A 12,427-nucleotide genomic window follows, 5' to 3' on the forward strand; every position below is an offset into this window, starting at 1 on the left:
GCCAGAAGACTTGTGGATTTAGTAGCCTAGAATTTAATTTTGGGCTCACCACCAGGTGAAAGGACAAAGAGACTGTTTCATTGTTGCTGTAATATGCTCTAGGTCATAAATATTCTGTTGAATCTTTCAATATTATGTAATATTTTAAAAATAAGTAATAGTAAAACTCTTTCATTACACTTGACAAAATATTTTAATAATTTTGTGTAATATTTTTGCGTCTTTTAATCCTTTAGCTGACATTAATGAGTATTCAGATTAATGCCAACACTTCTCATTTACTTGTAATATCTCTCTCAATTAGCAGGCCGTTATAAATTTCCAGAATCTTTAATGTGTACATGATAGAATTCTTGCTAACAGCATAAGTGAACATACTTATTTGTAGATTATGTAACAAATTTATCAAAACAAACACTGTAAAATACAGTGCTATTAGAGTAAGTCTTAGCTGAGTGTTTAATACTAACACATCTGCCTTGTGACATAGAGTAGAAGTATTTACAATAAAATTATTTGAAATATATACATGTATTGGCTACCTGAAATGTGATCTTTGTTTATGCATATTGCATTAAAATGAATCCACATTGTGAATTTTGCTCCAAGTTTTCCCTTTTCAAAGATTTGACTTTTAGGGTTTTATTTTATATACAACATTCCAAATACAAAAAAATGTAATTCTGTATACACAATTAGCAACATGTATATGTAAGGTATTGTTTCTCATAATTATCCAATCATAGACTCTTAAAATAACATATTGATATGGTTTGGCTGTGTCCCCACACAAATCTCACCTTGAATTGTAGCTCCCAGAATCTCCACATGTTGTGGGAGGGGCCCAGTGAAAGGTAATTGAATCACAGGAGCAAAGTTTTCCTATGCTGTTCTCCTGATAGTGAATAAGTCTCATGAGATTTGATGGTTTGATAAGGGGCAGTTCCTTTGTACACACTCTCCTGCCTGCAGTCATGTAAGATGTGCCTTTGTTCCTTCTTCACCTTCCACCACGATTGTGAGGCCTCCCCAGCCATTTGGAACTGTGAGTCCATTAAACCTTTTTCTTTATAAATTATCCAGTCTTGTGTATATCTTTATTAGCAGCGTGAGAACTGACTAGTACACATATTTATGCATTTTATTCATTTGTGTATGGAAAATTGTCATATCATTTATTTCTCCTTTTCACCCAGGTGTTAAAAATAGCACCAAATACACATTGACTTCTTTGTTTTGCCAAATATATAAGAAATTTCTCCTTCCATCTCATGCCCCTCTATACCTCATGAGTTCCCAATTGTACTAAATTAATCAGGGTTCTCTAGAAGCAGGTCCAGGAATTGACTCACGCTATTTTGGAGGCTGAGAAGTCCCAAGAGCTGCAGTCAGTAAGCTGGAGACCTAGGGGAGATGATGGTGTCAGCTCCAGTCTGAGTCAAAAGGCCTGAGAACATGCAATATTGATGATGGAGTTCCCCAGCCAAAGCCCAACAAGCTCAAGACCCAGGAAGAGCCAATGTTTCCATTTGAGTCTGAAGGAAGGAAAAAGACCAATGTCCCAGCTCGAAGACAGACAGAAATAATTCTTCTTACTCACGAGAGAGCCAGCCTTTTTGTTCTATTCAGGCTTTCAACTAATAGGATGAGGCCCACTCACTTTAGGGAGAATAATCCACTATACTGAAAGTTCACTAATTTAAATGTTAATCTTATCCCAAAACACACTCACAGAAATACTGTTTGACCAAGTGTCTGGACACCTCATGGCCCAGTCAAATTGACATACAAAATTAAACATAATGGCATACTTTCTCTTAACTAAATTGGGAAAAAAAGTACAAATACAAGGGGAAAAGGGAAAATATATATGAGGTTCAATGCAAAATAGGTTTTCAGCAAATGACATCTTATTCATTTCATTTCTTTTCTTTCTTTTTTTTTTTTTTTTTTTTTGAGATGGAGTCTCGCTCTGTGGCCCAGGGTAGAGTACAGTGGCATGATCTTGGCTCACTGCAACCTCTGCCTCCTGGGTTCAAGCAATTGTCCTGCCTCAGTCTCCTGAGTAGCTGGAATCAATAGGCATGCACCACCACGCCCAGTTAATTTTTGTACTTTTAGTGGAGACTGGGTGTCATCATGTTGGTCAGGCTGGTCTCGAACTCCTGACCTCGTGATCTGCCCACCTTGGCCTCCCAAAGTGCTGGGATTACAGGAGTGAGCCACTGTGCCTGGCCACATTATTTAACCATAATTGATTGGTTTTACTTTTCCATCCCACTTGCAATGCTATTCTGTGTTCAATGACAATTTGCGTGTATCAACACATTTTAAATATGAAAATTGTTGAAACTGTGCTTTGAATTGAATTTTTAAAATATAAGATTATTAATATAATATTCAATAGATAGAATGGACACAAATAAACTATCCAATTAATGTTATCAAAATGCCATCTGTGTTTGGGGCCCAAGGTATATCACCTTTGTTATACTGTCAATCTATGAGACTCTTTCTTCTAACAGGGCAATTAACATCATTAATCACACTTGGAAAACCACTGCAGTTAGTGGATAGAGAGATGAGTAACACAGGAAGTGTAAAATTAAACACAGGTGATTTAAGAGTCTGCATTGCAGATACATAGTAAATACTATAAAAAAATATTTTACAAGCTTAAACCTTTTCTTAAAATATAATACATATTTGGTTTATATTTTGCTTAAGAAATCAAGTGTTTTTTGTTTACTCTTTGTATCACATCTACCATTATTTTCTTTTATAAATTTTTATAATTCTTTTCTCAATTGTTAATTTTTACCCTTTTCCTTTCAACTCTTGTTTTGTATACAGAAGATGCCTAAAATCATAATGAAAGAGACATCAAAGACTATAGATTATTTTTATGATTTTTTACAATTTTATTTCTTTCATGAAAGAGAAAGAACATGTATAGATTGCTTGCTAAATTTGTAAATGGTCAGAACTTCATTCATAAAGGGAGAAAAGTAAAGATCATTCTATTTTAATTCATAAAACAGAAACTACTTCAAGCATACTTAATATGTAAAGTCTAAATGGCAAAGAGGAGAGGATTCTAATTACATGCTTGGCTTCAGACATTTAATTGAGTTGCCTGAGATTAGTTAATTTGCTCAAAACATTTTTGTTGATGTCATTTTAACTATCCAACATAGTTCAGAACTTTAAAGATTGATTAATTGATAACAACTTATTTTTTGAGTCTTTTATCTACTGTGAAGATATCTGAATTAATTCTAAGCACAAATAAAATTTGGAAATTGATTTTGTATCTAACATTATTTAAGATTTTGTTCTATGTTGTTAACTATGCTGAGCTATAATCACATAACCATACTGAAATTCAAAAGTCAAGATGGATCTCATAGTGTTTTCACTGGCAAGAAGTTCTGATCAATAACTCACACCACATACAAAAATCAATTCTGCTCAACTGTGGTTCTAAATGAGAAAGTTAAAACATTGACCCTTCTAGAAGAAAACGCAGAAGAAAATCTTGATAATATACATTAGGTAAATAGAGCACAATAAGTACTAATCACAAAGTAAGAAATTGATAACATATTCAAACTAATAAATTCCTTTCCTCAAATGATGATGTAAGAGTGAAAACATGAGCTACCACAGGGATAAATGTTTGCTTCTATGTATGACAAATTAATTCCCTACCAGACCCTCCTGCAGAAAGGAATGGCAAATTTTGGACACAGCACAAAATGCGAGTGCCTGCAGGCACCGGAGTAGGCTGGCCAAGAGGAAATAGACTGGATGGAGGGCGTGCACATTTTCCGAGAGCATTGAAGACCAGGAGCTATAAAAATGTGTTACCTGTGGCCCAGGGCGAAGTAGTCAGTGTGACATGACCAGTGCTGGGGATACAGAGACGGAAAATCCCTCTAGAATTCTGACCAGGGGCACAGGAAAGCGAGGTTGGGAGAACGATGACAAGGAGACTACGATATCCCTTAAAGAAAGAGCAGAAAGAGGGATCACCTAAATCTCTCTATCCACTTCTCCTGCTGATTCCTAAATCATGCACGAGTAGGATAGTTCAAAAATATCTCAGCTGAAATGAAGTGATCTGGACAAAAACCAGAGCTGCCTCCCAAGGAGTAGAGTTTGCAGATCAAACTAGCTAAGAAAATGGCCTCCTGAGACATAGGAAAACATGCCCGTCAGAGAAACCTAAGGAAGCCCGAATCTCCTCACATTCATATTCACAGCACCACAGATATAATCCAAGATTACCCGGAAACGATCTGCTGAGACATGGGAAACCACGCCCATCAGAGAAAACTAAGGAAGCCTGAACCTCCTCACGTTCATATTCACAACACCCAGACATAATCCGGGTTACCCGGAAATGATCTGCTGAGACATAGGAAACCACGCCCATCAGAGGAACCTAAGAGAAGCCGGAATTTCCTCACATTCATATTCACGATATCACAGATATAATCCGAGGTTACCTGGAAATAATATGCTGCGGCATAGGAAACCATGCCCATTGGAGAAACCTAGCGAGGCCAGAATCTCCTCACATTCATATTTATGACACCAGGCATAATCCGAGATTACCCAGAAATGATTTGCTGAGACATAGGAAACCACGCCCATCAGAGAAAACTAAGGAAGCCCGAATCTCCTCACATTCATATTCACAACACCCAGACATAATCCGAGATTACCCAGAAATGATTTGCTGAGACATAGGAAACCACGCCCATCAGAGAAAACTAAGGAAGCCCGAAGCTCCTCACATTCATATTCACAACACCTCAGATATAATCCAAGATCACCCGGAAATGATCTGTTGAGACATAGGAAACCACACCCATCAGAGAAAACTAAGGAAGCCTGAATCTCCTCACATTCATATTCACGACATCACAGATATAATCCGAGGTTACCTGGAAATAATACGCTGAGACATAGGAAACCATGCCCATGGGAGAAACCTAAGGAGGCCAGAATCTCCTCACATTCATATTCACGACACCCAGGCATAATCCGGGATTACCCAGAAATGATTTGCTGAGACATAAAAACCATGCCCATCAGAGAAACCTAAGGAGGCCAGAATCTCCTCACATTCATATTCACCACACCGCAGATATAATCCAAAGTTACCAGGCATACACAGAATCAGGAAAATGGAACACATTCTCAGGAGAAAAGAAAAACAATTGATTCTGAGCCTGAGATGAACCAGACATTTCAATTAATGGATAACAATTTTGAAGCAGCCATTATATTTATTTTTAATAACTAAATCAAAACATTGTTCCCAATGAATGAGAAACAAGAAGTATAAACAGAGTAGAAACAGAAAAGTAGGATCACATGGAAATTCTACAACTAAAAAATAGAATTTCTGAAATGAAATATTCAAACACCTTGGAATTACTAAAAAGGTCGATGAAGATGTGGAGCTGGAAATCTCACACATTGCTTGTGGGAATGAAAGATGATCTGGAAGTTTCTCACGCAGATAAACATACAGGTAGTACATTACTCAACAATTCTACCTCTTGGCATTTACTGGAAAAAAAAAAGAAAATTCAGTCAAAAAAGGCTTGGACATAAAAGCTTTATATGTAATAGTTTTATTTTTACTAGAAGATTAAGATTAATACTTAACGTTAATAGATACCAATGGAAACTGAAATCTACCTACATGCCCAGTTACTATTATAGAAGAACAGATCAACCGGTTATGGTCTTTTCACAGAGTAGTATTCAGTAATAAAAGCTAATGTCTTGTTTTTATCAATGACAAATATCTCAAAAATATTTTCCTCAGTGAAGGAAGATGGGCACAAAAGAGGATGCCCTGTAATTCCATTAGCATTACATTCTAAAAATGGCAATAGTATTCTATATGCACAGAGGACAGAGCAAGGAAGGACTCTGCGGGCTGGGGAAAGGGGAAGAGCATGAGTGCAGAGAGCACAGAGTAGTCTTTGTGGGATGAAGGAAACATTCTCTATCTTTACTGTGGCAATGATAAAACAGTAACAGATAATCAAATAAGTTTAGGGTTTACATCAGAATTTATCCAACTTTTGAAGAGTCAGAGGGTACTAATTTTAAAAAACTATTTAATATTTTGTTAGCTCAGTTTTCCTGTGCTTATATGAACCGAGGCGCTTTGTTCCTCTTAACTTGTTAACATCAAGGAACATACTGTTTGAAAAACTGCTTCAGGAGGGCTAGAAAGAAAATGAATCAAAAACACTAACTGTAAACCCCTACACCCTTGTAGAGGAAATGATAGGGACATGAACATATCTATTACTGGCATGTAGCGCTAAGTGCTGTAAAAAGATCCAAAAAATGTGCTAGAAATTTTTACAATATATTTTATATATTGCTTCCTAAATGTAGTTTAAAGTCATGAGATAAAGACCTTTTGAGCTCAAAATTTCCCCCTGGAGCCCCTATTTTTAATATAACCCAGAGTTTCTGGAAATACTAACATTTTCTTAATACATTTACATTTAGAGAGCATTCCCTTAAGAAACAAGGAGAATTGTTTTGATGTATATAATTGTAGGAATTTGAGAGGAACATGAAAATGTTGCTAAGTAAAAATTTCTGTGGGTATTTAGAGGTAATGACACATATATAGTTCTGTATAATGTCTGGGGAACTCTTAAGTTGTACTTCACTAATGAAACACACGCTAAAAAGGGGAAAAGGGGAAACATTTTCACATAGTTTTATGTCAGCAATCTAAAATACAACCTAAAGGAAAGATTGATCTGGGCTTTATGTTTTTCCCAGCCTTTGTGAAGGTTTCTAACAGAATTGATTTATTTGAGCATCCAGTTTTAAAGTGAACAGTTCCTAGCAACGTGAATGTCTATAGTGACCTTCACAGCTTGTCTTTTAAGAGGCATGGTGACCCCTGCCAGTAGTTTTTATAACGGTGGATTATTCTCTGAGCTTTACACACATTGAGCCCAATTTGCTGAGTAGGTGTGTTTTTCCCTGCCCAAAATTTTAAGAGATTTGAAAGGTTCTTTAATTCTTACCATGCAGTAAATGGTACACTGGCGATGTTGAAATAGTAGATTCCGCATACAACTATATTCCTTTCAGCACATAGTTTCTGTAGCCTTATTTCATGTCCTGGTTTCCACTCTGGTTCACCATTCCATCAGGAGTCAGGACTCCTGAATCTAGCTGGCGGCTGAACCAGCCTTGGACAGGATGTCTCTCTTCCACTCCCCAAAGGAAGAGCAGACCCTGGGAACTCCCCGGTTCATTCCACATCTTGACAGAGACTAAAGTAAAGGGTGCTTTCATCATGTTGTGATGTCAAAGAATTTTCATGCACCCCTAAAATTCTGAACTCTTTGAAAAAACCCAACGAGGATTGAAAAATCGACACACCCAAAAGCTAGTGTTTGGGAAGACAACAACCCGGAGCTGTTCTGTTTCTGACTCAAGATATTGGAGCAAGCTGTGGCTCTCCATGGAGGTAGCCCCTTCTCAACTCTTAGTGTTGAGTCCAGGAGTCAGAGGGACTGTAATTGTAGATGCGCATAGGCATTTAAGCAAGACTTAGCACACTAGGGTCTTCCATCCATTCTACCACTTACTGTCATCTTCTATAACATACACAAAAGAAAGTAGGAGGAGTGTATCTGTGTCCACATTTTCTGCCTGGCACAAAAAATGACGAATCCACAAAGTGCGGTTTCACCTAGCATTTATCAGCCATCAAAGCTGCACAGTACTGTGACTTTCTATTTAATTCCTCACCATACCATATTGTTTAAAAAAGATTCCATCAGGCCTGGTCACAGTGGCTCACACCTGTAATCCTAGCACTTTGGGAGGCCAAGGTGGGTGGATCACTTGAGCCCAGGAGGTAGAGACTAGCCAGGACAACATGGAAAAACCCCTTTTCTACAAAAAGTACAAAAAACCCCAAAAATTAGCTGGGCATGATGGTGCATACCTATAGTCCCAGGTACTCGGGAGGCTGAGGTGGGAGGATCAGCTGATCCTGGGAGGTCGAGGCTGCAGTGAGCCCTGATTGCACTACTGCATTCCAGTCTAGGTGACAGAGTGAGACCCTCCCCGCTCACCCCCATAAAAAAGGATTCTGTCATCTGATTTACAGATAATCTTTTAAATCACTAAACTCAGAACAAATTAAAATATCCAAAACATATATTTATACTTGTACATACAAGATTCAGCTAGCTACCAGAATTTTAGATAGGTGAACGGGTATTTTAGCCTTCTGTGAATATCACTTAGGTGCAAATATAGCCTTTGTCATCAGAGTGAAATATCATATCATGACTAGGTCTCTGAACAAATTTGTTGAATTTATTTTATTTTGTATTTTGAAGTTGCTTTTAATATGAATGTTGGAATATAAGGGTCCTAGTAATTAGATTACCACTGAGTACCAAAAAAAGATATGAGAAAATTACTTCCATTAGGTTCAAAAGGATTTATTGAGATCCTAAAATATCATACTTGCCAAAGGGGAGAATTGTCTTCCAAAATCATTTTTCTTTTTTAAATTTGGGTGTCCAAAGCCACTGCACTTACTACAATTAATAAAATTATCTGGCAAGGCATAAGAGTGTTCTTGCTTCAGACTGCAAACACTTTCCCCTGAAGATTTGGAATGACACTAAATTAATATGAGGGAGGAAAGAAAGAATTAATTAGTATTTGATAGTGGAGCATTGGATGTTGATTTATTAGTCACAACCAACACTAGCTGAGCTTCCTTTATAAACTTCAAACCATATCCTTCCCGGGTTTGTTCTCATTGCCACCATAAATTGTCCATATACTCACTGATGGTAATCTGTCACAAGCAAACATAAGGGGCTCTTAGTCAAATGGTGACATATATGTGAGCGTATAAACTTTCTCTTATTAACATTACCCAAGGAATATACCATCTATGGTGAAAATTGCATCAGCAAAGAAAAAGGAAGGACGATGTACCCACAAGCAAATGCAAATGGAAACAAAAGCAGGTATCACAATCTCTGTAGAGAAAAGAGTGTTCAAGCCAACACATTATTTAAACAATGAGGACCGTGTTTTTTGACAAATGTTAAAATTTGCATGACCTTGCATTTTGCTTCTTACGTTGCTGATTTTATAATTCTGGTTAAAGCTGGCCTGAATGTATTCAGTTTATTTGTAATATCCTAGTACTTTAATGCATTTTTTTGAGGAATGAGTAATATTATTTTTCACAGATGAAGAAGGAACGGGTAGTGAGTCAAGACGCACTGAAGCAAAATAATAGTAAAAGTTATTATTACCAAAAAAAGTTAAATAAAACTTCTAGTTGTTAAATATTGTAAAATACTCAGTTAATGGTTGGATAAATGGGAAATCAAAACTGTAAAAAATATAAGCAATCAGAACTCTATAATTTTGTGCAGCAAACCAACAACAACAACAAACTTATGGCCCTAAAACTTTCTATTATTGAGAAAGAATGAAAGAAACAAAATCAAGTAAGTGTTTAGTTGAAGGGATTAGAAAATCAGAAAAAAATGTTATAAATTACAACGTTAGTGAAATTATAATACAAAAGCTAAGATACATAAACACAGCCAAGAATTCATGTTTTAAATAATAACATGATATGTGTATATTCCAGACTGGAGAGAAAGACACCAAAAATGTCACATGTGACTTTCTTTGGGCACAGAGATTAATGGCAATTTCAAATTTTGTTTTATTTTCCAATTTCTTTTTTCATTGGGTATGAATTTATTAATCAGAATAAGTTAACTGTTAAAACATGAAAAAGTTAAATGTTAGGATCATTTATCCTGAATCTTTAGGAAACTTTAAAAATTGATTCTTTGAAAATTATTTGAAATTACAGAGTTTGCAATGATTAACATCCTCTTTCCTATTCTGTACTATAAGCACTAATATAAGGAGATCACCTTCTGGTTTTGTTGTATTGGACCCTGCGGTTGCTTCTTCAATATCCATTTCTTTTTGATACCTATTCCAATTTACGCTAGAGTTTCCACATTCTTTAACACCAGTTGTGAGTAGTCCATTTGCTTCAGAGAACCTGGTTGAAACATTGCTTCTAGGCATGAGGTATCTAGTTTAAGTTTAAACTGTTTATCAACTTAATACCTGGCTGGGCCTGGTGGCTCAAGCCTGTAATCCCAGTACTTTGGGAGGCCAATGCAGGTGGATCACTTGAGGTAAGGATTTGGAGACCAGCCTGGCCAACATGGTGAAACCCTGTCTCTACTAAAAATACAAAAGTTATCTGGGTTTGGTATCGCGTGCCTGTAATCTCAGCTACTCGGGAGGCTGAGGCAGGAGAATCACTTGAACATGGGAGGTAGAGGTTGCAGTGAGCCGAGATCGCACCACTGCACTCCAACCTGGGTGACGGAGAAAGACTCCGTCTAAAACAAACAAACAAACAAAAACCAACATAGTACACACATCTCCCATTAATGGCCCAAACGGACACAGAGGATTTGGATCAATGAGATGGAGCAAAGATCTTCCTAGGCATTTGGTGGGGAAAAATATTAACGATTTCTTAGAGCATCTGAAAATAAATAAAGAAATAAAGCCTCCTGCCTTCCTTCTCTCTCTGCCTCTGTATCTCCATCTCCTTCTTCTCCATAGATGAGGAAGCCTGCAGCCCCTGAAGGTCATGGGTGCTGTCGGAGACACAAGGAAAGCCATCAGCCCAGGGAGATGCTGAGGGTTGGGGCATCTCCATGGATGAGCTCCATGTACTGCTGGACTCATCCAACCTTTCGTGGACATCACCTTGTAGTGAAAATCCCTTTTGTTATTGAAGAAAGCCTGAGTTGGGTGATTTATTACTCATAAAGTATTTTAATACATTGATGCTAATATTCTCATGAGACAATTATACTATACTCTTAAGATAACATTAAAAGTAGTTTAAAGACCCCACCCTTCTCCAAATAAAACCAACACTTGTGAAACCCTTGCTTTGCCATTTACTATCTATGTCCCTGGACAAACTATTAAATGTGACAAGTCTACACCTCCACCTCAGTTTAGGATCAATAATGTATGTCTTTTTTTTCTTTTTTCAGTTTCAATACATAAAAATAAGTGCCATGAGTAGTTCTTGTAACCGAATGGGCACTCAAAAGTGAAATTAGGCCCTTCATTTCTCCTGCTTTCTTATCGTACATCTTTATGATACTTTAATTTGAGCTACAACCCCTGAGATCTTCTTGAGAGATAATCACTGCTGAGGGAGGATACACAGACAGGACAATAGACAGATCACATGTGACGACAGAGCACTTACCCACAACCTCTGCAGCAATTGCTCCCAGACAACGGGGACTTAGTGAATAACTGCTACCTGCCCTATTTATGTCCCCAACCCAGGAACAGCAGATAAATCCAATATGCTTCTCTAATACTCACATAGTTCTCTTTCTTTTATTTTTAATTTTTATTATGATCTTCTACAACTGAAAAATCAGCTAACAATCATAGGTGTGCATCCATCAATGCTTCCAATTTATAATCATTCTTGTATTAAGATTTTTAATCTTTCGTTTTCCTGTGGTTGATTTTTCCCCTCAGGTTCTGCAAACACATTTGTTGCATAAAATTGCACCTCTGAGAAATTCCAGCACACTGGCATAGTGTTCTGGACTCTCGCTGTGGTATTACTGCCAGTAGTATGCTTCCTTATTAAAAAACGTAGAGGCTCACTTGCAGCAAGTTTGATAGCAGGATGATAAAATGGCAGGATATTTTTAAACACAGATTTTATGAGATGTATTACATGGAATTAAATTTAGACCATACATCAAGGAAATCGCCATAGAGCTTTGAGCGTGATTCAGATTATCCTGGCATTAGTTGGACCACTCTGTTGGCTCAACAATGTAATTGCCTGAGTGGGAAATGAATGCTCTGGTCTATGCGGGCACCATCGGGTTGGCTTGCTGGTCACAGCATCCTCCCCCAACAAGATGTCTTATCTGGAAGGGTCTGTAGGGCAGCAATTGGTGGAAATACACAGCAGAAGACGATTAGGACTCTTTCTCCAACACACTCCTCCTCCTCAGTACACATCCTCTGCTCCTGATGATGGCACGAACATCAGGGATTTGACAGGACACACTCAAGAAGCTGGTTTTTGTTTCTTTGCTTTTCTTCTCTTTCTTTCTTTTTTCTTTCTTTCTTTTTTTTAGTTTGTTTTTGGTAGGATCAATCTAAATGTGTGGTTATTTTGATGGTTAATACTGAATGTCAACTTGACCGAAGGATGCAAAGTGTTGATCCTGGGTGTGTCTGTGAGGGTGTTACTGAAGGAGATTAACGTTTGAGTCAGTGAACTGGGAGAGGCAGACCC

At 37.4% G+C, this 12,427-nt stretch overlaps 1 long non-coding RNA gene across 1 annotated transcript; it reads left to right on the forward strand.

The window, feature by feature from the left end:
- Nucleotides 1–7,423: 7,423 nt before the first annotated feature.
- On the forward strand, nt 7,424–11,030 carry LOC112631943. Its single transcript, XR_003121230.1, has 2 exons — nt 7,424–7,528; nt 10,702–11,030. It is a non-coding gene; the product is annotated as an uncharacterized LOC112631943 (long non-coding RNA).
- The last annotated feature ends 1,397 nt before the right edge of the window (nt 11,031–12,427 follow it).

The sequence above is a fragment of the Theropithecus gelada genome, chromosome 9 (genome assembly GCF_003255815.1).
Source record: "Theropithecus gelada isolate Dixy chromosome 9, Tgel_1.0, whole genome shotgun sequence".
In the NCBI taxonomy this organism is placed as follows: Eukaryota; Metazoa; Chordata; class Mammalia; order Primates; family Cercopithecidae; genus Theropithecus; species Theropithecus gelada.